Source organism: Tamandua tetradactyla, chromosome 12, assembly GCF_023851605.1.
Source record: "Tamandua tetradactyla isolate mTamTet1 chromosome 12, mTamTet1.pri, whole genome shotgun sequence".
NCBI lineage: Eukaryota > Metazoa > Chordata > Mammalia > Pilosa > Myrmecophagidae > Tamandua > Tamandua tetradactyla.
In genome coordinates, this window is record NC_135338.1 from 40,470,655 (window position 1) to 40,495,258 (window position 24,604).

Sequence of the window (24,604 nt, forward strand, 5' to 3'; positions counted from 1 at the left end):
TTATTTCTACAAAACTCTGTAAAGGTGTCAAAAACATTATCCCCCAGAGCCTGGCTTCATACAAGCAAAGCATTAGGAGAATCGAATGGTGGTATTTTGACTATCACTTTTGCCAACTCACTCCATGAATTGGGAGTGTCATTCTGATTATGGGAATCAGAGTCCTTAGTGCCTTGGAGTCCAGTCAGAGTAGAAAACCATTCATAAAAACCCATTTTTAAGATTCTGTTTCTTAAGAACAACTCCTGGTACCAAGATGTATTAGTTAGGGTTCTCTAGAGAAACAGAATCAACAGAGAACACTCGCAAATATAAAATTTATAAAAGTGCCTCATGCGACCGCGGGAATGCAGAGTCCAAAATCTATAGGGCAGGCTGTGACGCAGGCAATCCTTTAAAGTTGGCAAAGAATCTGACAAAATTGACTGCTGGTTTTAGATGAAAGGCAAATTTTTAAAAGCCACAAACGTGAATATTTAGCAGAAGAGATTTCCAAATTAAATGTGGATAGGTGCAGCCTATCTCCTTGCAGCTTATAGCAAAATGTGACAGGAAAGAGATAAGTTGAGAACTGAACTCTTGGGTACAAAGAAACCAGAAACTGATGTGCTGGAAAATTCTGAGCTTCCAGAAAGGGAGACCCCAGAGAAGAGTGTCCCACGTGAGGACTTAACAAAACATGGAACTAATCAGTCATTTCAGAAAAAGTCAGGATTGGAGATGGAGTTATCTAGGAAGGATTTGTGGAAAGTCCTTTTGTCTGATGGGCATGATCCTAGTGTTCTTCATAGAAAACAAACAAGACTGTTGTGAGATCTGTATAAATGGAAAAATTGCCAGTCTGGACTATAAAAGACAAATTGAAAGAAAAATAACTTCAGAGACAAAATCATGGAGGCTAAGGTCTGAAGCCAAGAAACCTTGGGCCAGGAGAGCAGACCCACCCAAGTACTTGGAGATGGTAAGTTTGCCCAAAGGCAGAGGGTGGCCCTTCTACCTCTTTGCCCAGGAAGAGTTGTGCTACCTCAGGACTTTGTTGAAAAGATGAAGTGGCAGCCAACTCAACGGGAGAAAATATTTGGAAACCGCACATTGGATAAAGGCTTGATATCCTGTGTACATAAAGAAATATACAGCTCAATAACAAAACAATAAATAACCTAACTATAAAATGGGCAAATGATATGAACAGAAACTTTTATGAAGAGAAAATACAGATAGCTAAAAAGCACATAAAGAGCTATTCATCTTCACTATAAGGGAGATGCAAATTAAGATGACAATGAGATACCTCCTCACACCTATAAGAACAGCTGCTATTAAATAAACAGGAAACTACAAATGTTTGAAAGGATATGGAGAAACTGGGACACTTATTCACTACTGGTGAGAATGTATAATGGTGCAGCTGCTATGTAAGACAGTTTGGTGATTCCTCAGAAAATCAAATATTGAGTTGCTCTAAGGCCCAGCAATATCAATACTTGGTATAGACCCAGAAGAGCTGAGGGCAGTGACACAGACATGTTCATGTGCAATAGACATTTGCACACCAACATTCATAGTGGCACTACTCACAATTGACAAAAGATGGATACAGTCCAAGTGCCCATCTGCAGATGAGTGGATAAACAAAATGTGGTATATAGATACGACGGGCAGTAAGACAAAATGATGTCCCGAAACATATGACAACATGGATGAACCTTGAGGACATAATGCTAAGTGAAATAAGACAGACACAAAAGGACAGATAGTGTATTATTCCATTAAGACTCTAGCAAAGGTAAACTCAGAGGTTACACTGTAGAATATAGCAGACGTAGAGATACACAGAAGCTAGAGACAAAGAAAAGGCTATCCAAAGAGGTTGAATCTAAATGCAAGATAATGGCTAGAAGTGATAACTAATTAGTGGGTTTATAAGTAACTTTGTCATATTGAAGGTGAATATGACTGAAAGGGGATATATAGTACCATGTATCCCAATGATTAAATTTATTATAAGTAAGTTCTCACATGAATTATTTTAATGGTCCAATAATGGACAAGGAGTCAATGGTAGAGGGATATAGGGGATATCTAAAAAATGAATGGTATGGCCAATAGTTAACAGAAAGTTAATAGTCCTAATGGTCATATGTTGCTAAACCCCAATCAACATCATTCCTGTTGTCTCTCACGAGCACCTGGGTCTCAAACTGAGACTCTAAAGAGTTTCATGGCTTAGGTTTGCCTTTCTGGAACATTTATTTCTCAAAGGGTTCCTAGGTCAGATAAATCCTGAAACCCAGATGGATCAGCCTCTCCAGGATTATCCATTGATTGCATCCCCCTGTCCTTCAGTGTGGACATCCTTCTTAGCATGAAAGAGTCAGAATGGGCATTCCCCAAGGATCCCTATAGGGTGGGAGAGGGATTAAAGGAGAGGGAGGAGGTATAACAGAGGAAATGTAATTTAACAAATGAGTGTGGCTGCTGAATCACTATATTAATATTCCTTCTAGCCTCCAGTGTTTTGGAACAGCTAGAATGAAAAATTAGATGATGGAATGGGAGCCCAGGACAAACTCTAGGAACTGCTCTGTAACTGCTTATTGATGTGTGCTTTGAAAATTATTGCCTTTTTTCTTTCTTTGCTTTATATACATGCTATATTTTACAATGAAAAAAGTTTAAAAAAAAAAAGCAAATGGCTCCACATTCCCAAGCTCTCACCTTTCTCACCTGTCTTTGCAAGAGAACCCACATGTCCTCTCACATATGTTCCTAATAAATTTTGTCTTCTTTAAAAAAAAAAAGACTAATCCCACTAATACTAAAAATATAAATAAGTTCTTGTATGAACTACTTCAAAGGTATGAATCTTGTACAAATAGTTTATAATATCAGAGTATAGAAGGAAAACTACTATTGTATGCTATGCACTATGTTTAACAGAAAGACATTAACAGTACACAGCAATACCAGGGGTAAATAATTGGTGGCAGTGGGGGGGGACAAGAGTTAAAAGGAGGTTTGGATTTTCTATTTGGTGACAGTGTGTTTATTGGTTATTTTTTTCTTGGAAGCAATGAAAATTGTCTAAAAGTGACAATGCTGCTGATTATACCACTAAGGATAATGTGAGAAATGGACTGTTCACTTTGGACATTATACATGATGTCCAATGGATGGAGGTGGCTGAAAATACACTGACTGAGAAGTGGAATAGCTAACTATGGTGTGTACATATGATGAAATATCGTGCTCCTACAGAAAGGAATGAGGTTGTGCGGCATTGCAATGATGTGAATGAACCTGGGAACCTTAATTAACAAACTAAGCCAAAAACTAAAAGAACAAATATTGTATGGTCTCACTTAAAAAACTTATAAGAAGCTTGGGGCCTAAATCATAAACTCTCATACCAATTACATTTAGTCCAGAGCTGTAGGTTATTTTGAGATTTTGAGAGACTGTGCTACTTATGTATATCCTGTTATTTCCCTGGAACTTTGGGTACCTGTGTAACACCTAAGACTCAATGTAGGAGTTCTACAGGTCTGAAATTCACCATTGCCACATTAGCAACTGTTAAGTGAACTGAAAAAGTGATCAGGCTTCAATTAGAGGTAAGAACAAAGCCGCTCAGGTCAGGACTAAGATAAATCAGAATACAGAGGTAAAGAGGACACTGTGTATTTTACAACTTAACCTACTCTATGAGACAAAAGGCAAAAAGAGGTTTATCTTGTCTAAAACCTAAATTTTCAGTAGCACATAATCTAACTCAACCTGTATAGACAGATCATTTTACTAACCCAAACATATGGAGCCCAGAATGGGAATGAAGACTTGTAATTCTATATAGCTTATTGTAATGCCCAGATACATCCCAGAATTTGTTAAGCAGATAATTAAAAAGTATTAGCAAAGTTCCTTGAAGGATAGGAGAAAACATATGGAACTATTGAACTTTAACCACCAGGGAAACCCCTGATACTGTCTCAAACATTAGGGACTTCCAAGTTAATATGCCAAGACTTTGATCTTGAGGCTTGCTCTCATGAAGCTTATTTATGTAGTGGAGAAGCTAAACCTACCCATAGTATGCATAAGAGTTACTTCCAAAGGACCTCTTTTGTTGCTTAGATGCGGCCTCTCTCTCTCTCTAAGCCCAACTCTGCAAGTCAAATCATTACCCTCCCCCTACGTGGGACATAACATTCAAAGGTGAAAGTATCTCTGGCATCATGGGATATGACTTCCAGGGATGAGCCTGGCCCTGGCACCATGGGATCAACAATGTCTTCCTGATCAAAAGAGGAGAAAGAATTGTAACAAATAAGGTATCAGTGTCTGAGAGAGTTTAAATAGAGTCGACAGGCTACTCTGGAGGCTACACTTACGCAAGCTTCAGCTACACATTCCTATTTATCGTGGAGTGCCAAACCCCAACCAAGACTATTCCTGCCAATCCTAAAGAACACCTAGAGCTTTAACTGAGATTCTACAAAGGTTCCATGCACTATGACTACTTTCTAGAAACCTACAACCTCCAGATGTAGATCTGTACTAGATACATCCTGATAAGTCTTTGGCCAGATAAGTCCTGAAACCCAGAGGGGCCAGCCCCTCCAGAATATCAACTAGTTCCATACCCCTATCCCATATTATCAACAGTCCTTTCCAACATGAAAAAGTTAGAATGGGCATAGCCCAAATACCCCTAAAAGATTGGGAAAAAGATCAAAGGAGAAGGTGGAGTTATAACAGAGAAGGTAGGACTTAACAAATGAATATGACTGCTGAATCATTATATTGGTATTTCTTTTAGTTTCCAATGTCTTAGAGTAAGTAGAAGAAAAACCTAATATTGTGGAACTTTAACCCACACCAAATTCTGAAATCTGTTCTATAACTAACTGGTGTGCTTTGAAATTTATTGTTTTTTTGTATATATGTTATTTTTTACAATAAAAAAAAGACTAGGAGGAAAACATTTATGTGTGCTCAAGGAAAATCTTTATTATTTTTAGGGATTTTTTTAAGTTCCATTGGATTCTCATTATCATAAGAAATTTTAACATGACACTTGGTGAAAGAAAAGGAAGAGTTGCTAAATTTTAAGAATGATTATTCTCTTAAAGAACAATTTAAATAAAGTGAATCATCTAAATTCTGGTTAAAGGTGAGAAAGGAGTTTCTTTCAATTGGAGAGAAAGCAGTAAATACTCTTCTATAGTTTACTACCACCTACTGGTACAAAATAATTTCCCATTGCTCACAAAGCAACAATATTTGTATGGTCTGCTTTTCAGACTTGGAGCTCTGTCCAAGTCTCTAAAGAGGTCTAAGATATGTGACCATGGGTGAAAGTCCCTAGAGTCTTAGGAAAAAACTGTGCCTGAAAAGCAGATGACACAACTTTTAGAACAGTTCACTTAGCTGCTCGCAACACATCACTATTGAAAGGCATAAGTATTGTAGATTCTGCCTTAATGAACCTTATAAAGAAGATATAAGACCACCAGAGCAAGTAACAGAACCTTCATCAATTTGCTCCTGCTGAGGATCTATCCCTCTAAAACAAATGTCCATATGGAATCATGAACACTATGAACACAGAGGTAAAACTGCATTCAAGCCTTGTAATAAAAGGACTGGGAGTGAGCCTTTACAAATGCAAGTCCAACTCTTTTGTTATTTGACCTAGAGAACCATTGGACTGTCTTCATTATAATGATGCACATTTGTATGTATGAGAGCTGTAATTTATTGATTCTCAAATCTCTTTTCCTCAGAAGCCAATTTAAAACAATTCAGATTTGCAAGCTGTTCCATAAAAGATAAGCACCAAGCATCAGGGTGCTATTTCACAAAGGTTGACTAGTGCATGTTAAGTAGGTGATTGCTTCTATGGCCTCCAAGTACCTCAGCAGTCCTCAAAGAACATGTTCAATGTAATGATGTTGATAATTGGGGGAACAAGGGGAGTTGAGAGGTGTATTTTTGGCTTAATCACTAACCAAGTTCAAATTTTAGAATGCTTTTTTTAACCTATTTCAATAACTGTGGGACTTGAGTGCTTTGTCATACCCTTCAAGTGAAAAGGTTAACAAGCCAGTAGACACTATCACATGCAAACAACTGTTGGTTTTATCTTTCTTCTTTACGTCACTGCTCCCCTGTAACTTTATTTCCTCAAACACATTTGACAAATTCATATAAGATAAAAATCACTCAAAGTTATTAATGTAAAGGCAATTCTTACTTCAACTATCTAATCCTTTGGTTTTTTTTTTTTTTTAAAAAGAAATTAACACAACATTTAGAAATCATACCATTCTACATATGCACTCAGTAATTCTTAACATCATCACATAGATGCATGATCATCGTTTCTTAGTACATTTGCATCGGTTTAGAGGAACTAGCAACACAACAGAAAAAGATATAAAATGTTAATATAGAGAAAAGAAATAAAAGTAGCAATAATAGTAATAAAAAAAAAAACCCTATAGCTCAGATGCAGCTTCATTCAGTGTTTTAACATGATTACTTTACAATTAGGTATTATTGTGCTGTCCATTTTTGAGTTTTTGTATCTAGTCCTGTTGCACAGTCTGTATCCCTTCAGCTTCAATTACCCATTATCTTACCCTGTTTCTAACTCCTGCAGGACTCTGTTACCAATGACATATTTCAAGTTTATTCTCGAATGTCCGTTCACATCAGTGGGACCATACAGTATTTGTCCTTATGTTTTTGGCTGGACTCACTCAGCATAATATTCTCTAGGTCCATCCATGTTATTACATATACATACGATGGAATATTATGCAGCTTTAAGACAAGATAATCCTTTGGTTTTTATTTGTCATATCCATTTTTTCTCTCTCACTTTTAATCCTTTTAGTTACCCTAATACTCTTCAATTCTGTACCCTCCTCCAGGCCTCTCACTTCTGTCTCTTCTTTTCAGCCGGCAGAACTCCCTTTAGCAATTCTTATAGGACCAGTCTCTTTTTAACAAACTCTTTCAGCTTCTGTTTATCTGTGAATATTTTAAATTCTTCTTCATTTTTGAAGGACAGCTTTTCTGGATAAATAATTTTTGGCTGGCAATTTTTCTCTTCCAGTATCTTAAATATATCATATCATACCACTGCCTTCTCATCTCCATGGTGTCTGAAGAAAATTCAGCACTTAGTCTTATTTGGCTTCCCTTGTATGTGTTGAACTGCTTCTCTACTGCTGCTTTCAGAATTTTCTCTTTCTCTTCAGCATTTGACAGTCTGATTAGTATATGTCTTGAAGTGTGTCTATTCAGAATTGTTCTGTTTGGAGTATGTTGGGCTTCTTGAGTTTGCATAGTTATGTCTTTATAAGGATTGGGAAACCTTCAGCCGTTATTTCTTCGAGTATTCTTCCTGGTCCTCTTCCCTTCTCTTCTCCTTCCAGGACACACATGATGCATATATTTGTACACTTCGTGTTCTCAATCATTTCCCTGCCTTTTCAGTAATAACTTTGAATGTTACTGGATTAAACTCTCCAATCACAGATTGGCAGAATGGATTTAAAAATATGATCCATTTATCTGCTATTTACAAGAGATTCATTTTAGACCCAAAGAAACTGTTTTGGTTTGCTCACACTTCCAAAATGCAATATACCAGATACGGGTTGGCTTTTACAATGGGGATTAATTTACAATTTATAGTTCTTAGTCTGTGAAAATGTCCAACTCAAACAGGATGATACCTGGGCTCTGAAAACAGGTTGCTAGCATCTAGGACACTTTTGTCACATGAGAAGGCACATGGCCAAAGTCAGCTGGTCCTTCTCTCCTGAGTTTTGTTGCTTTCATCTTCTGGTTCCAGTGGCTTCCTCTCTGAGCTTCTGTGGGTCCTCTGTTAGCTTCTCCAGAGCCTTTCCCTATGAGCTTTTCTTAATGTCATCTCTTAATTCTGTATGTGCTTTGTCCTCTTATAAAAGACTCCAGTCAGAGGATCAATACCTACTCTGAATGAGGTGGGTCGCATCTCAACTGAAATAACCTAATTAAAATGCCCTTACTATAATACGGCTGCACCCACAGTAACGGATTAAAAGAATATAGCATTTTCTGGGGTACACAACAGCTTCAAACCACTGCAGACACTAATAGGTTGAAAGTAAGAGGATAGAAAAAAATATTCCACACAAGCAATAATCCAAACAAAATCTAGTGTAATAGACTTGACATACAAAAATGTTATAAGAGGTAAAGAAGGACACTATATACTAATAAAAAGGGCTATCCACTAAGAAGAACTAACGATCATAATTATGTATGCACCTAATCAAGGTGCCCCAAAGTACATGAGGCAAACATTGGCAAAACTGAAGGAAGTAAAAGATGACTCTACCATAATAGTGAGAGACTTCAACATACCACTCTGTCCAAAAGACAGACTATCTAAACAGAGAATCAGTAAAGAAATAGAGAACCTATATAATATGATAAATGCACTAGACCTAACAGATATATATGGAACACTCTACCCCAAAACAGCAGGATAAACATTCTTTTCAAGTGCTCATGGAACATTCTTAAGGACAGACCATATACTGGGGCATAAAACAAGTCTTAATACATTTCAAAAGACTGAAATTATACATTGCATCTTCTCTGACCATAATGGAATGAAGCTGGAAATCAGTAACAATGGAGAACTGGAAAATTCACAAATACATGGAGGTTAAACAACATACTTTTAAACAATCAGTGGATCAAAGAAGAAATTGCATGAGAAATCAATAAACATCTTGAGACAAATGAAAATGAGAACACGATATATCAAAACATGGGATGCAGCAAAGGCAGTGATGAGAGAGAAATTTTTAGCCCTAAATGCCTATATTAAAAAGGAAGAAAGAGCTTAAACCAAAGGCCTATCTGAACAACTGGAGAAACTATAGAAAGAATAGCAAACTAATCCCAAGGCAAGCAGAAGGAAATAACAAAGATTAGAATGGGAATAAAAGTACGTTCTTTCATGAACTAGAACAAATGTACATCATTATTACAGGTTTTAACATAGAGTGGTATGTTAATCAGGGTTCTCTAGATAAAGTGAACTAACAGAAGATATCTGTAAATAAGAGATTTATAAAAGTGTCTCATGCAACTGGGTGAATGGAAGAGTCCAAAATCCGTTAGGCAGGTTATGAAGCTAGTGGCTCTGATGAAAGGTCTGAACAAACTCCACAGGAAAAGCTTGCTGGCTGAAGAAGCTGTGAAAATCTCTCTTCTTCCTTAAAAGCCTTCAACTGATTGGATTATGTTGCTGTGGGAGGAACACCTTAGTTGATCACAGATGTAATCAACCACATATATAATCAACTGACGGATGATTTAATATACCAGACTTCTGGATTATGGACCAGCCACAAAATATCCTTGCAGCAAAGATCAGGTCAGTGCTTGCCTAACCAGAACAATTAGGCATAATCATTTGGCCAAGTTGACACCAGAACCTAACCATCACAACAGTAGATTTAGCAATTGGAGCACACAGCTGGAAATAAGCACATATTGTTTTACAAAAATAAGAACCAGCATTTGTTAGGCATCTAGGTGTGATAGGTATTTATGTACGATAGCTCTATCCTCAAACCAACCATCAAGCCAGAATTTGAAGCCTCTCTGAGGGAGGAGTTGGTGTCTTGTTCATCTTGCCATTCCTATCCCCTACACAATAGAATCTGGAACATTCAATATTTATTTGTGAATGAATGAAGTATTCCCTTTTTTTTCAGATGAAACTGAGGCTCCCAGCAGTTAAGCAACTAGAAGAGCCTGGATGAAAACCAAAATCTTAAAGCAGCCTTATAAATAAACAGGAAACCCTACAACTTGAAATACACACACACATAAATCATCTAAGACAAAAAAAGAATTGTTTTTTACTTTAATTTGCCTCCCTATACTATTTTGGGAACATATATGGTACTACTTGCTTACATTTATACAAAGACATTATGTTCAACTTTATCGGAACAATAATGCCAATGACTCAGACTTTCCTATGAACTAATCTCTATACTAAGTATTGTATTTGAATTCTCTCATATAATCCTCAAAACATTATCATTATCATCATCCCCATTTTACAGAAAAGAAAACTAAGACCTAAAAAAGTAAAGTAACTTAATAAGCAGCAGAACCAAGATTCAAATCCAGCTAAGGAATCCAGGCAAGCTTTTAAACACTATGTTGTTTGCCAAAGTCAGTAGAGAGGGGGAGGAGGGGAGAAATACAACAGTGAGTCAAGTAACTCATCCTGAAAGCAAAAAGAACTGGTAAAAATGAAGTCATCATTGTCAAAATCAGGATTCTGAGCCCCCAAAAGAGAAATACACATAAGCTAACTTAAGCAAGGGAGAATTTGCTACTTAAAAAAAAGAAATATAATAATGATACAGTGGTGATCACCACGGTGGAAGCCACAATAAGCAATAATTTGATAAATAATATTTGGTCTTTACTCTGCGCCAGACCCTGTTCTAAACACTTTACAAATATTAACTCCTTTAATCTTAACAGCAACCTTACAGAATAAGTACTAATGTAACCCATTTTACAAGTGAGGAAACTGAGTTTCAGAAAGTTTACTTGCTCAAATTTACACAGCTAGGAAGACAGAGAACTAGAAGAATTCAAACCCAGGCAGTCTGACTCCAGGATCAACACTTAAACCCTGAAGTGACTTCATAGAACCCATACAGAAAACAGCTGAACTCTTCAAAGATAACAAATTCCCCCTCTTTCCATCCCACATTTTGACTCACATACACAATATATCCACACGTATGTACCCCTCTATTTCCTAAAAGAAAACTGGCAGGCTCAGCCCCTAAACAGCATTTTTGCTCCCCACACATCAGGAGTCCATTCTGGTTCAGCACCTCAGAGCTGAAAGGCAGAATCATGTGGGCTAGTGCCCACTAAGCAAGGAACATGGGGGCACATTTTCTGGGAGAGGCTATGTTCTGTGGCATCCATGCAAAATGACTACTTCCTCAGTCATGGAAGAAAAAACTATTAGCTCCTCAGATGATTATGTATGTGTCAGTTGTCAAAAATCAGTGCAACTATAGGGGACTTAGAAGCTAGAGATGGGTAAACAGTTAGCTAATGAGGTTGAACTCAAATGTAAGGAAATAGAAGAGAAGGCGGTTCTCTAGTCAGACTATAAGTAATATTACCACATAGAAGGTGAATAAGATTGAAAGGGATTATATAGACCTATATGTCCCACTGATTAACACTAGAAATATACATCAGTTCTTGCAAGAACTACTTAAAAGGTATGATTCATGTACAAAGAATGTTTAAGTCCAGTAAAGGGGGAAATCTGCTATTACATGCTATGGGCCATATTTAACAGGAAAACATCAGCAGTACCACAGCAACATCAGGGGTAAATAATGGGGGGAGAGACAAGTGTTAAGGGGAGGTTTAGATTTTCTATTTGGTGAGGGTGTGTTTATTGGTTATCTTTCTCATGGAAACAATGAAGTTATCTAAAATTGAGAGTGCTGATGGACTGTAGACTTTGGGCATTATACACGACACCTAAAGAATGCAGGTGGCTGAAGGACGCACTGACTGAGAAGTACATAGGCAAACAATGGGTGTCTACAGATGACCGAGTATCGTGCTGCTACAAAAAGGAATGAAGTCATGCGGCATGCAACGATGTGAATGTACCTGTGGGACATTTGGTGAGGTAAAATAAGCCAGAAATGAAAGAGTAATACTTGTATGGTCTCCTTTAGAAAACACTTATAAGAAAACAGGCGCCTAGATTGTAAACTCTTAGAGCTGACGCATTTAGTCCAGATTTGAGAGGCTGTTTTATATATCTATAACCTGGTATTCAGAGATACGGACAAAGCCGATCAGGTTGGGATGAAGGTGATTCAGAACACATGGGTAAGGAAGACATTGTCTGTATTTTAGAACTGTACCTATTCTTTGATGAAAGGAAGAACCATTTATTTTGTCTGGAACCTAAATTTTCTGTAGCACATAATCTAACTCAGTCTGTCTGGATAACTCATTTGAACAACTGAAACACAGGGAGCCCAGAATAAGAATGAGAGCCCTTAATTTTGTGTAGTTTAATGTAATGTCTGGTTACATCCTTGAGTACAGTAAGCAGATAATCAAAAAGTATTGGCAAAGTCCCTTAGGGATGAGAGGAAAAAGTATGGAACTACTAAACTTTACCGTCATGGAATCCCCTGATACTATGTCAAATATTAGGGACACTAAATCAATAGGCCAAGCCCTTTATCTTGAGGCTTACTCTTGTGAAGCTTATGTGGGTAGTAGAGAAGCTTAGCCTACCTATAGGTATGCCTAAGAGTTACTTCTGGAGGATGTCTTTTGTTGCTCAGATGTGGCCTCACTCTCTCTAAGCTTAACTCTGTAAGTGAAATTATTGCTCTCCCTCCTATGTGGGAAATGACATCCAGGTGTGAGAGTCTCCCTGGCGGCATAGGAGATGACTCCCAGGGATGAGTCCAGCTCTGGCACCATGGGATCAACAATTCCATCCTGACCAAAAGGGGGAAAAGAAGTGTAACTAATAAAGTATCAGTGGCTAAGAGTGTTCAAATAGACTTGAGGTCACTCTTATGCAAGCTTCAGTTAGACATTGCTACCTATCATAACTTGCCAACCCCCAACCAAAACCATTCCAGCCAATCCTAAAGAACACCTAGGGCAATATATAAGATTCTACAAAGGTTCCATGCATAGGTAACTTTCCAGAAACCTACAACCTCCAGATGGGTCCCTGGACCAGATAAGTCCTGAAACCTAGATGGCCCAGCCTCTCTAGAACATCAACTAGTTCCATCTCCCTACCCCATATTATTGAAAGACCCTTCCAACATGAAAATGTTAGAATGGACATAGCCCAAATACCCCTTATGAGTGGGATAGAAAGATCAATGGTCATGGCAAACTTATACAGAGAAGGCAGGGTTTAACAAACGAATATGACTGCTGAATCATTAAATTAATATTTCTTTTAGTCTACAATATCTTAGAGCAGCTAGAAGTGAATACCTAAAATTGTGGAATTATAACCCATACCAAACTCTGAAATCTATTCTAAAACTAATTGTTGTTCTGTGCTTTGAAATTTATTGCTCTTTTATATATATATATATTATTATTTACAAAAAAGAAAAAAAAAGTCGATTGCGATGATAAAAAAATATTTATTCCTTCTAGCCTCCTATATTCTGTCCTATATTCTAGAGAAGTTAGAAGGAAAACTCTGAAAAGATGGTATGGTAGCCCATGACAAACTCTAGGATCTGTCCTGTAATGTGTTGAAGAGTGCTCTGAAAGTTATTGCTTTTTTCTTTCTTTGCTTTGTTTATATGTCATATTATACAATAAAAAGTTAAAAAAAAAATCAGTGCAACTTCAAAAGAAAATAAAATTCTTAAATAACCCCCCGTCTCACAAACACAGATATTTTAGATGATACACATTGATGAAAACTTTAGATAAATGAAACTGTTTACAAAATTATATAAAAAGTAAAAGATGTTAAGATAAAAAACAACAAACAAAACCTCAAGAGAAAAAAAAGAAAATTTATAGAGAAATGGATGCTAACAAACTCTGGAGATGAATTTATTATTTGTAGCTGACCACTGGAATGACACATTTGCTGACAGCTAAGAAAAGCACACAAACATGCACTCACATACACACCCACAACACGTAGAGACATTACAATATTCCCAAAATAGCAGAGAAGAATTAAGTCCAAACAGCTTCTGCCAAGTGCCCAAAGTGCTACTGGACAAGAGATCAGCAGAGACAAAAATGGAGCTAGAATCCCCAGCTTCCGATACCATTTTGTTTAAACTGGAGGGTACAAGCTGGAGGACTATAAACCAAACCCGTACCAACGTGTTGTGTTTAAAATAACACTCGCTGTGTTATCGCAAATGTTAATATGAAAACAGGGAGACTTCACATAAAAATTCTGATTTTTCAGCTTCTCTTGAAAAATCCAAAGATCTGGCAACACTGAGACAAATGCTCCAATAGCAACATGAATATGAATAGTGACTGCCCTTTTTATGCACCTTCCTATTTGCCACAGTCCTATAAGGTCCTGCTTCTCCCATTGTGTTACCTGACTAGCCTCACTTAGCAGTCGAGTTTGCAACTCTATTTTGGATAAAGAGCCAAGATATAGGAAGTTTACCAGCCCAGCTGAAATAGAGGAGTCCAATTGGAAAGAATTAATTAATCAGGGTTAAATGCTAGAGATAAGTTCTCTTCTGCAGACTAGGAGAAAACTTGAATGAGACAGAATAATAATGATGCTTACAGACTACAAAATCACAAAAAGGTTGCTTCTGAGCAAGGAGGCTTGATTTTAAGCAACTTGCTCTGAAGGTTTTCCAATTAATTGTACATGAGAAATTAAATTCAGAACAACAGTGTAAAACACTGTGTAATTTTGCCTCAATTCTATACCCCTTCCTATATGAATTGCCCTGTCACCATAGATGAATTGACTTGCCCAGCCCTCTGTTCTCTGGGCTTAGCTATGTGATACGCTTTGTTCAAAAGGATTTTAGTTGACATGACACAGGCAGGGGTTTGAAATGGGATAAGAGTTTTATCCCAATAAGGATATGCCCAGTCTAGTCTACTGGAAGATGAGGGACCCATGATTACCCAGGTCTTCCAGCTTATATCAGCAGATCAGCCAGCTGATCCCAGACAAGTCTAGTCATGATAAGGAGACAGCTTAGCTGACCCATCACACAAGCAATAAACTTTTCTTATTGCATGCCTCGAAGGTTTTGTGGTTGGTTGTTAGCAAAAGCAAACTGGTACATAAAGTTTACTGACAAATGATTTGGTTCAAAAGGTGGGTAATTTCCTGAAGTTTCCTTCCAAGCCTCTTCTTATGAAAACAACTTGGTTTCAGATTGCAAAGAAATGTGAGAGTCTTCTAATGTTTAAAGAAAAAAGGACAACTATGAGTTAGAATTCACAGAATAAGCATACACAGTTGACAGAACAAGTGACAAGTAAGTAATTTTTGAGAAAAAATTTCCAAGCAATGATAAATAGCAGTTAAGGTTATTTGTTTCCCATAACAATTTGTTTTCCACAAGAAAAACTATTTCTTAAATATATTAAAAATCAAATTTGTTTTCTTCCTCCTGGTTTTTAAAGGAAACAAAAGTCCTCTTGACTTTCCTGGTGAAATGACGTAGAAAATTTTAAAAGGGAATATTTCTCATTGCTATGTATACCTCCATTTGCATAACTGTTTTATAGTTTACAAAACATTTTCTTTAGTATTTTCTCATTTGATCTTCATTTAAATACTATAAATTGGGTATAATTACAACTTTTGCCACTAAGGAAAACATTTAGCAAGATCACTTTACTAAAAAGTTGAAATACCAGAACTTGAACCCAAATCTTCTTTCTCTAAGCCAATGCTTTCTTTCTACTGCATTCTTAGATGCAGAAGGATATTGCAAATTCTAAATACATTGCCCAATCAATGAATGTTTCCTCTGATTTTTCCTATCATGTTTATCACTCCTTTATTGTGACCTCTCTCCCCCAAGAAAGATACTTAAGGGCAGAAGTATTCCTTACGTACTTATACATTAGAGAGAACTTATCTCTGGCATGGTTTGTATAATGAATATAAGATAAAGTATTAAATAAGTAAATCTAGTATAAGCACAATTTTCTATAGCTATTTTAAGATGTCTTTAAAATAATCCTTTCTAATACTAAGAATAATTCCAACCTCTTTGGACAGAAAAAAATTTTCTTTTTTTTCAGAAATTATTTCCTAAAACCTGAAATTAAAAAATAAAAATTATAACTGGAGTTCTTAACGTTTCGTGCACCATGGACCTGTTGGGTAGTCTGATAAATCCCATGACCAACTTCCTAAAAGAATGTTTTGAAACATATAATTAAAAAAACCAACAACATAAGACTAGAAAGGAATCCAATTATATTGAAATACAGTTCAATATCATTCAAAACCAATGTATTAAAAAACTGAATTACTGGACTATACGGCTATGGACCCTAATTAAGAACTTTAACTTTCAAAAAAAAAAAACAAGAGCTGAAATGATGCTGAATATATAATACTTAACATCACAGATTGTTTTATCTGTGACAATAATCCTACAAAGCAGGTACTACGGTCATCATACTATATACATGAGAAAATGGGTTTACAGAGACTAAATTAGGTGCTCAAGGTCACACAGCTACCAAAGTGGCAGAGCTAGGATTTGACTTTTTCTCCAAGGCCCAAGTCCATAAACATCGATCTCTTCTTATCACCATTATTATCACCCATAATTCAGAATTTTTCTTAATTCACTCCTAGCCACCAAAATGATTTCCCTACCTCTAAGGCTTTTTCTATCCATTCCAACCTCCACTGACACTCCACTGCCCATATGAATCTAGGAATTCAAGACCCTCACTAGCCACCCTTCACTTCTGATATTATTTATACCAGTGATTCTCCATTTCTCACTGATGCCATTAGTTCTGTCTGGAATGCCTTCTTCTGGTCTACTATTGCCACCTATTTAAATTCTACTCTTCCTTCAAGGCATAGCTCAAATAATGAGAGACTTGGTGAAGATGTTCATCTCCAACCAGAAGGGGCCTTTCCTCCCCCAGCATTCTAGCTCTATAAATGTAGCAATGCACTTATTAAACATATCCATGAAATATAATTATTTCTGCCACTGATTTTATTTTCAGCTCCTCAAATACATCATGCTCATCTCACCTTCAGGCCCATGTTAAACTCACTATCTAGAACATTCTTCCCGTGGCTAGCTCCTACTTTTCCAAGTCTCAGTTCAGAGAAAACATACCTAGTAAGCCCTCCTTCATGGTCCCACTCCAATTTTGGGCTGGGTGCCTCTCTAATGTGCTCCCACAAAGGACACCTCATCACAAGATGGTAACTGGGTGTTCACTTGTCTTTCTTCCCATTAGACTCAAAATTTCATTGGAAACTCTGTTTATTTAATTCACCTAACAAAGTGCCCGAAATGCAATTGGAAATTTTTTTAATTAATTTACAATTAAATTTTACTGATTATCCTGTCTGATTAATCCAGAGACACATTTCAATTACAGCGCTTTTCAAATAGCAAGTACTAATTAAATAACTGTGAGATAAAGTAATTCTTATGGCAAATAGCTTAAATTAATTATCTTAAATCTTTAAACAATATGGACTGAGCTGCAAAATAGTATAAATATGCTAAGTAAACAAAATAAGCACTTCAAATTCATTTGAATACATGTATTTAAACTTATAAATATTATCAAATTCAGGAGATTTAATTGAGTTATTGTAAGCCATTTTGATATTCACTTGCAGTATTCCTCAATTATTTTTTATTTGTACTATAAAGCTTTAACTTCAAATTACCTAGGCTTTTTATTAACTGCATCCATTCTGGTACTCTTTCAATGTACCAACTGTTACATAACTAGGCAAACCCATTTTTGCCATCTTAAAGCCTTCACTCTGCCACCAAACTTTTTCCTTACATCTACAATCTATGAAATTACCTGTTTCTTCACCCTTTAAAATTATCATAATTTACTCCTATGACATCTCTTCATTCAGAAGAGCCTAGAACAGCTTAGCGTTCATTCACTCATTCATTCATTCATTCATAAGTACTCATTAATTGATTCATTAGTGCCTGTTTCACAGCAAACCCTATGCACAGAGTAGATTCTAAATGTTTGTCAGCTAAAGGGACTCATATAACCATAACTACTCCCATCACCAAATTCTGCAAGTATCAATATTGCACAGATCTGTATTAAGGTTTTATGAGTTTCAGACAGGTTGCATATTTGAGAAAGGCCTGATAAAAGCCTTTTAGGTTTATTCACAATTATTAAACATAAAATTTTAACACTAAAGGAGAAACTCAGAAAAATATGTACATTGCATGGGAACCATGGATTAATTAGCTATTAATTTTTTTTAAGTTAGAAAAGAAGAGCAATCCCATAGAAAAAGACACAAAGCATATATAAGCAGGCAATTCACAGAATACATATGGCCCTAACACATCTATAAACATGCTTTACTTCACTAATTAAAGAATTGCAAGTTAAAGGCACATCTTGCTGGTAAGAATATTAACTAGAATCACTTTTCTGGAGAATGACCTGGCAAAGCAAATAAAAATAAGTAATATGCATATTCTTTGATTCAGAAACTCCACTTCGAAAAAAAAAGAAAACATCCTGGAAAAAAAAGGACACATCTATAAAGGAGAGAATGTTCAATGCAAAATTATTTATAGTAGTAAAAAAATAAGAAACAACAAATCTACTGATAACAGATATATTAAGTAAGTCTTTCACCCAGTCACTGATACACTATATAGCAATAAAAAGAATCAATGTAGAATTTTATCTATTGATTTTTTTAAATGCTTTTATTGAGATATTTTCATGCATATACAGTTCATTCAAAGTATACAAACAATGGTTCACAATATCATCACATAGTTGTGTATTCATCACCATAATCATTTTTAGAATATTTGCATCACTCCAGAAAAAGGAAACAAAAGGAAAGAAGAAAAAACTCATATATTTCATACTCCTGACCCCTCCCTCTCATTGAAGACTTGTATTTCAATCTACCCATTTTTTTCATCCCTTATCTCCCCCCGCATTATTTATTTCTTTTTTGTCCTTATTTTTTTACTCAACTGTCCATACTCTGAATAAAGGCAACATCAACCACAAGGTTTTCATAATCATATGGTTGCACTGTAAAAGCTATATAGTTATACAAACATCTTCAAAAATCAAGGCTATTGGAATATAGTTCAACTGTTTCAGGTACTTCCTACCAGCCACTCTATAACTTTTGACTTTTAGTGAAACATTGTTATAAGAAAAAAGCACATTATAGAATGGTATGAATACACTGAAACCATTTCACATTAGAATCAACCCAGTTACATTTTTACGTGGATAACAGTGAATATATTATAGATTATTTTTATATTATCTCCAAATATGTCAAGGCACTGTAGTTGAGAACTTCTGGACTAGATTATCCTATCAGTCTCCCCTCTTGCCCCCAGCACTAAAATCCTTTAATCCTAAGAATTTTGTACAGCAAAGATCTTGAACACAGTATTATTGCAAAGCCCCACCATATCTTCCTTAAGTGTTTAAGTGCCCTTCATCTATTAAAATGCAATATGAAATGCTGGTAAGTATCCAGAATATTAGATCTGTTGCAAAATTTCTATTTTTCATACTGCACCTTGATTATCAATAACAATTCTTGTTGAATATGTTCATTTTATGCAAATCACAAATTATACCTCTTACCTCAAAAGTAATTTTAAAGACCACTGTATTTTAGGAAAAGTAACTAAGAAAGATAATAAGAACAGTTTGAATGTGTAAAAAGAAGAATGATGGTGAATGTTCCAGTAGTTGATACACAATCTAAAAATGCTGAGTATAAATCAAATCCTATTTAGAGTGCAATCAAAAATAGTAATGAGGGCAGGACACAGTGGCTCAGCAAACAGAGCTCTCGCCTGCCATGCCAGAGACCTGGGGTCAATTCCTGGTGCCTACCCATGTGGAAAAAAAAAAGAAAATTGTAATGAGGCCTCTTTGTGGAGGAAAGGACTACAATTTGGAGTCAGAAGACTTGGGAATAAAGATGGATCTCTTGGCTCCAGAATTCTAAGCAAATCAAATAACCTATCTAAGACTCAACTCATTTGTGAAATGAAAATAACAGCAATAAGAATTACATATGATACATGTAAAAGGTACCTAATACAATGCCTGGTACAAAAGACTCCACTCAAATACCTGTTGTGCTGGTTTGAAAAGAAGTATGTCCCCTAGAAAAGCCATGTTTTAATCTAAGTCCCATTTCGTAAAGGTAGAATAATCCCTGTTCAACACCGTATGTTTGAAACTGTAATCAGATCAATCAAGAATGGCTGTTAAACTGGATTAGGTGACGACATGTCTCCACCCATTTGGGTGGGTCTTGATAAGTTTCTGGAGTCCTATAGAAGAGGAAACATTCTGGAGAAAGAAGGAGATTCAGAGAGAGCAGAGAATGCTGCAGCACCATGAAGCAGAGAGTCCATCAGCCAGCGCTCTGGAGATGAAGAAGGAAAACGCCTCCCGAGGAGCTTCATGAAACAGGAAGCCAGGAGAAGAAGCTAGCAGATGGTGCTGTGTTTGCCATGTGCCCTTCCAGATGAGAGAGGAACCCTGACCATGTTCACCATGTGCCTTTCCAGATGAGAAACCCTGAACTTCATTGGCCTTCTTGAACCAAGGTATCTTTCCCTGAGTGCCTTAGATTGGACATTTCTATGGACTTGTTTAATTGGGATGTTTTCTCAGCCTTAGAACTGTAAACTAGCAACTTATTAAATTCCTCTTTTAAAAGCCATTCCGTTTCTGGTATATTGCATTCAGTCAGCTAGCAAACTAGGACACCTGTCTAATAGAAATAGTTATATCACTGTTGCTTTTGTTACAGATATACATGACTCTCAATTTATCTACTTTGTTCAAATGAATTTTTGGAACACTGCATATATGACCACCCTATTTTACTTTTATACTAGATATAAGAAAAGGGATTCTTACCTCCAAAAGTCTATTTGTTGATATATTCCTTTTCACTATAAATATCAAAAATCTGTAAACTCATAAAATCGGGGAGAAAGCATACTTACAAAGCACACCCCCAATATTCCGTGTTTCTCTCCTTTGAGCCCAGTGCTCTCCTTATGCACACACGTCTGGCTCCTATCATTTCTTCATGCGATCAGGGCAAAGGGCCTAGTCAGTAGATGTGGTGATCTTTGGTGGCTTCCTTACTTTCCCCAAACCACCTACAGATAAATGAAACAAAAGGGTAAAACACACCTACAATCTTAAATTTTAAAAAAATATTAAAATATAAAACTTAGCTCATCCTCGGGTCATCCAAGGATGACTTCACAGGAATCTGTACATCCAAGGGTCCCAGTCAAATAAGCCTCCCTGGTTGATTTCTGCTCATGCCTGGCACCTCTTGGGCTTGCTAGAGCTGCTCAGTGAATTGTAGCCCAAGTCTAGTTGAAAGTCCAGGCCCTGAACATGACTATCAGCTGGTAAACTAAATAAAGCAGACAATGAAATTAGCATGTTACTACTGAATTTGAATTTTTGATGATCCAACTATATTTTAAGCCAATATTTAACTACATGCTAGCATCCCTAAAGGAAATAATCCTATAAGCTGCTCAGTTCTTCCCATACCGAGTATTGCAATCAAATAAAAATAAAATGTGTTAGATTGCAGGAAAGAGCTGTGGGCAGAAATGTTTTCAATTCTTTGTAACTCCTTTCAAAGCAGTCTGAAAGAATCCAGTCATCCATAGAACTGATAGCTGTCACCATAAAACGATTTCTATGAAATATCTATAAACTAAATTAAGAAAAGAGATATCTTGGAAAAGTCAATCAAAATAAGTAAGATAAACTGTTGCAAGATAATTTCAAACTGACTAGGGTTACTCAACTTCATACAGGTAAAATAACTTATCAGAGTCATGCTGAGGGGATTCAGGTATGGTACAGACTTCATTCTCAATAAAGTGGCAGAATTCTCACCTGCCATGTGGGAGACCAGGGTTTAATTCCTGGTCCATACACTTCCCAATAAAACAAGAATTCAACAAACGGTGTTGCAATAATGGGATACTTACATGGAAAAATAAGGAAATGTGACCACGCCACACAACATACAAAAAAATAGGTTGTAAAATGTCTTATTGGTATAGGTTTTATATCAATTAAATGTTGAAATGAAAATATTTGGGATATACTAGGCTAAATGATGAAAATGAATTTCATCAGTTTCTTTTTACTTGTTAATGTGACTACTAGAAAAATTTTAATTACCTGTGTGGTTCGTATTGTTTTTCTATTACACAACATTGTTTTGCATAACTAATGAGAACAAATGCCAAGTATTGAGCACTTCCAATGTGCCAGGCACTGTAGTAGATACATTACATAATCCTTAGAACACACTATGAGGTATAATCATCCCATTTTAATGATGAAAGGCAGAAGGGACTAGCTCCACCAAACCAACAAAGGATGTGGCTGGGATACAATGTCAGGTGCTCCTGCGAAAGAACTCACATAAGAGACTGCTAATGTCTAAGGTTGGGGTAACTCCGTGTTGGCACAGAAAAGATGGGTCGCTGATACAGATTCCCAAAGTTAGCAAACTTCTGGGGCTACAGAAGAGATACAAAACAAGCTCTATCCCAGGCCAGCCAAGCAAACGCCAGAATATTTCACTGGAGGGCATAGAGAGCGAATCCAATCTCCCTGACAGCTCAAGCCTCACAGATGGCCAGCGACAGGGGAAGATCCAACGGGAGGGACACGTAGTCTAAATTCCCTCGATAACTTGGCCAAGAGCTGATAGTGGACACCCATGGCGGGGGGTGGGGGGGTGATGCCAAGCACGCTGTCTCCCCTCTGACTCCCCACGTTGACGCACACCCCACCAACTCACGGCGCCACCCCAGATCTCCGCACAGCTTTGGTGTTCCCACTTCTAGGAAGAGGGAAGTAGGACCCGCAATGTCTGAGATTAAGATAGGGAAGTGGTAGAGAAAAGAAAGGGGGGCGACAGCGGAAGATACCTGAGATAGAAGAGGCCGCGGGTCCTTAATGCCGGATCATCGCTGAGGGCCCACCCGGCTCCCGCGGCTACCAGTGATCAGAAGCTGCAACTGACCAGACGCTACGGCGCAACTGATTCTGCTTTCCTCAGACTCGCAGCTATGGCAACTTGAACTAGCCGCCCAGCCGCTGCGCCTGTAGAGGACCCTCTCTGCTGCCGCGAGGGTCTCTGGGAATTGTAGTCCATCTCTTCTCCAAAAGGTAGGAGTTACCAAGAGGAAAAGGGCCTAAAAGAAACTTCAAGTCCCAGGATGCCATGCGTCTGGCTTTCGGGTGCCTTTCCCGGAAGAAACCGAATTAGCGGGCCTCGGAGACCCTGGGCCGCGCCCTCTCACCCTGTTCTTTTCCATTTAAAGGACTAGTAGCTTCAATGTGAGACTAACAGCATTGAAATAGGAAGTGAATTAGAGAGCTGCCGTGGCCCTGACCGTAATTTAATCTGAAAACTCTAAAATATTTATTTTAAAAAAATAAGGGAATTCAGAATAGTTGCAGTAATAACATAGGCTAGTTTCTGAGACTCCTTTGAGAGCAGAGAGAGGTAATTTTCAGCAATGAGATTAAAAAAAAAAAAATACCAGGGCCCAATATCTTATTCCAAAGGCTCACAAACTCTTAGAACTAGAAGAGAACAGAGAAAGATTTAGTCAAATCCTTTAAGACCGGAAAAGTGTAAGTAATCCGTCTAAAATTACGTGGTTCATTAATGACAAAGCAAAAGTAGAAAGTAAGGCTGTCACTTCATTGCTGCTGCTTCCTTTAGTCCAGGGTGTCTCTCCCCACTTGTTCTAGAGCATGCTTATTCCAGAACATGAAAGAGTTACATTTCATGCAGAGACGTGAGTTTCAGTCATAACAAGGTAATAAAAACCTCAGCAGAGAAACTAAGAAGTGAAAAATCAGTTCAATGAAATGGATGGCCTTTCTCTTCTACTCTGCCAAAAAGGCCACTTATCCAGGGGAGAATGTCCCTTTAAAAGCAGCCTGTGTTTTACTCTGATGACCATCGAGCCACCACAGGTAGCCAAGATTCCTTGTAAAATCTCCAGACTGGTTTAAGTCATAAGAAGGAAAACAGAGCATCAGACACCAAATGGGGGTTACCGGTGCTGCAAAAGTAAAATGCCCACATCCGGATTGGCTAGGACTGATAGAACTACTCAAAATTCCTTCCTAACCTAGACAGCGGTAAAAGCCACTCTTTACATGAAACAATCAGAAATGCTATGACTCTACAATGAGTTTTCAAGCTAAAAAAGTTTTAGAGTCAAAGATGGTATTGTCCACTAGTCAAAGAATCATCTTTAGCCACTTATTGTGGACAAGCACTATTGATCCCACAAAGTTCTTTCCAGCCGCATGTCTATCTTTGTCAAGAGTATCATAAGAATGAAACCATAGCAATTCATGTGCCATTAGGTCAAAACAAGCAGCTATTAATATATAAAACAGAAATTGGTAAAATGTTTTTATTGTAGCTAGGTAATACAGCCTATGCTCCACTTCAATAGGTACTTTTGAAAAAAGATGAAACATCCAGAGGAATTGTTGTGAAACATCACTTTCTGATATTCAGACAATGCTAATGGTTCTTCTACAAAAAGGAAAATGTAATGGACCATAGCCATTCTCATTCATTTGTTTACATTTAACGATTTTTTTGTGTATGTTTAGTGTATCCAAGTATGATTATGTTTTAAACTGATTCATCTGCTCATCATTTGTGTTTATTTGACCCAGCTTAAAA

General features: G+C 37.0%; 2 protein-coding genes across 10 annotated transcripts in view; one reads left to right on the top strand and one right to left on the bottom strand.

The window, feature by feature from the left end:
- The window catches only part of CEP128 (centrosomal protein 128), a 667,241-nt gene extending 644,114 nt beyond the window's left edge, over positions 1–23,127 (bottom strand). For 6 of the 9 annotated variants that reach the window (XR_013160385.1, XM_077123226.1, XM_077123222.1 and 3 more), the window contains exons 1-2: positions 22,818–23,126; positions 20,847–21,005 (exon numbers count right to left, since the gene is read on the bottom strand). The gene's annotated coding sequence lies outside the window, so the exon portion shown is untranslated. Of the gene's footprint in view, positions 1–20,846; positions 21,006–22,817 lie in introns of all 9 variants that reach the window. The other 3 variants (XM_077123220.1, XM_077123223.1, XM_077123224.1) reach the window with 1 other exon arrangement.
- TSHR (thyroid stimulating hormone receptor) overlaps positions 22,952–24,604 on the top strand; it is a 211,143-nt gene continuing 209,490 nt past the window's right edge. The window contains exon 1 of the mRNA XM_077123229.1: positions 22,952–23,058. The gene's annotated coding sequence lies outside the window, so the exon portion shown is untranslated. The remainder of the gene's footprint in view (positions 23,059–24,604) is intronic.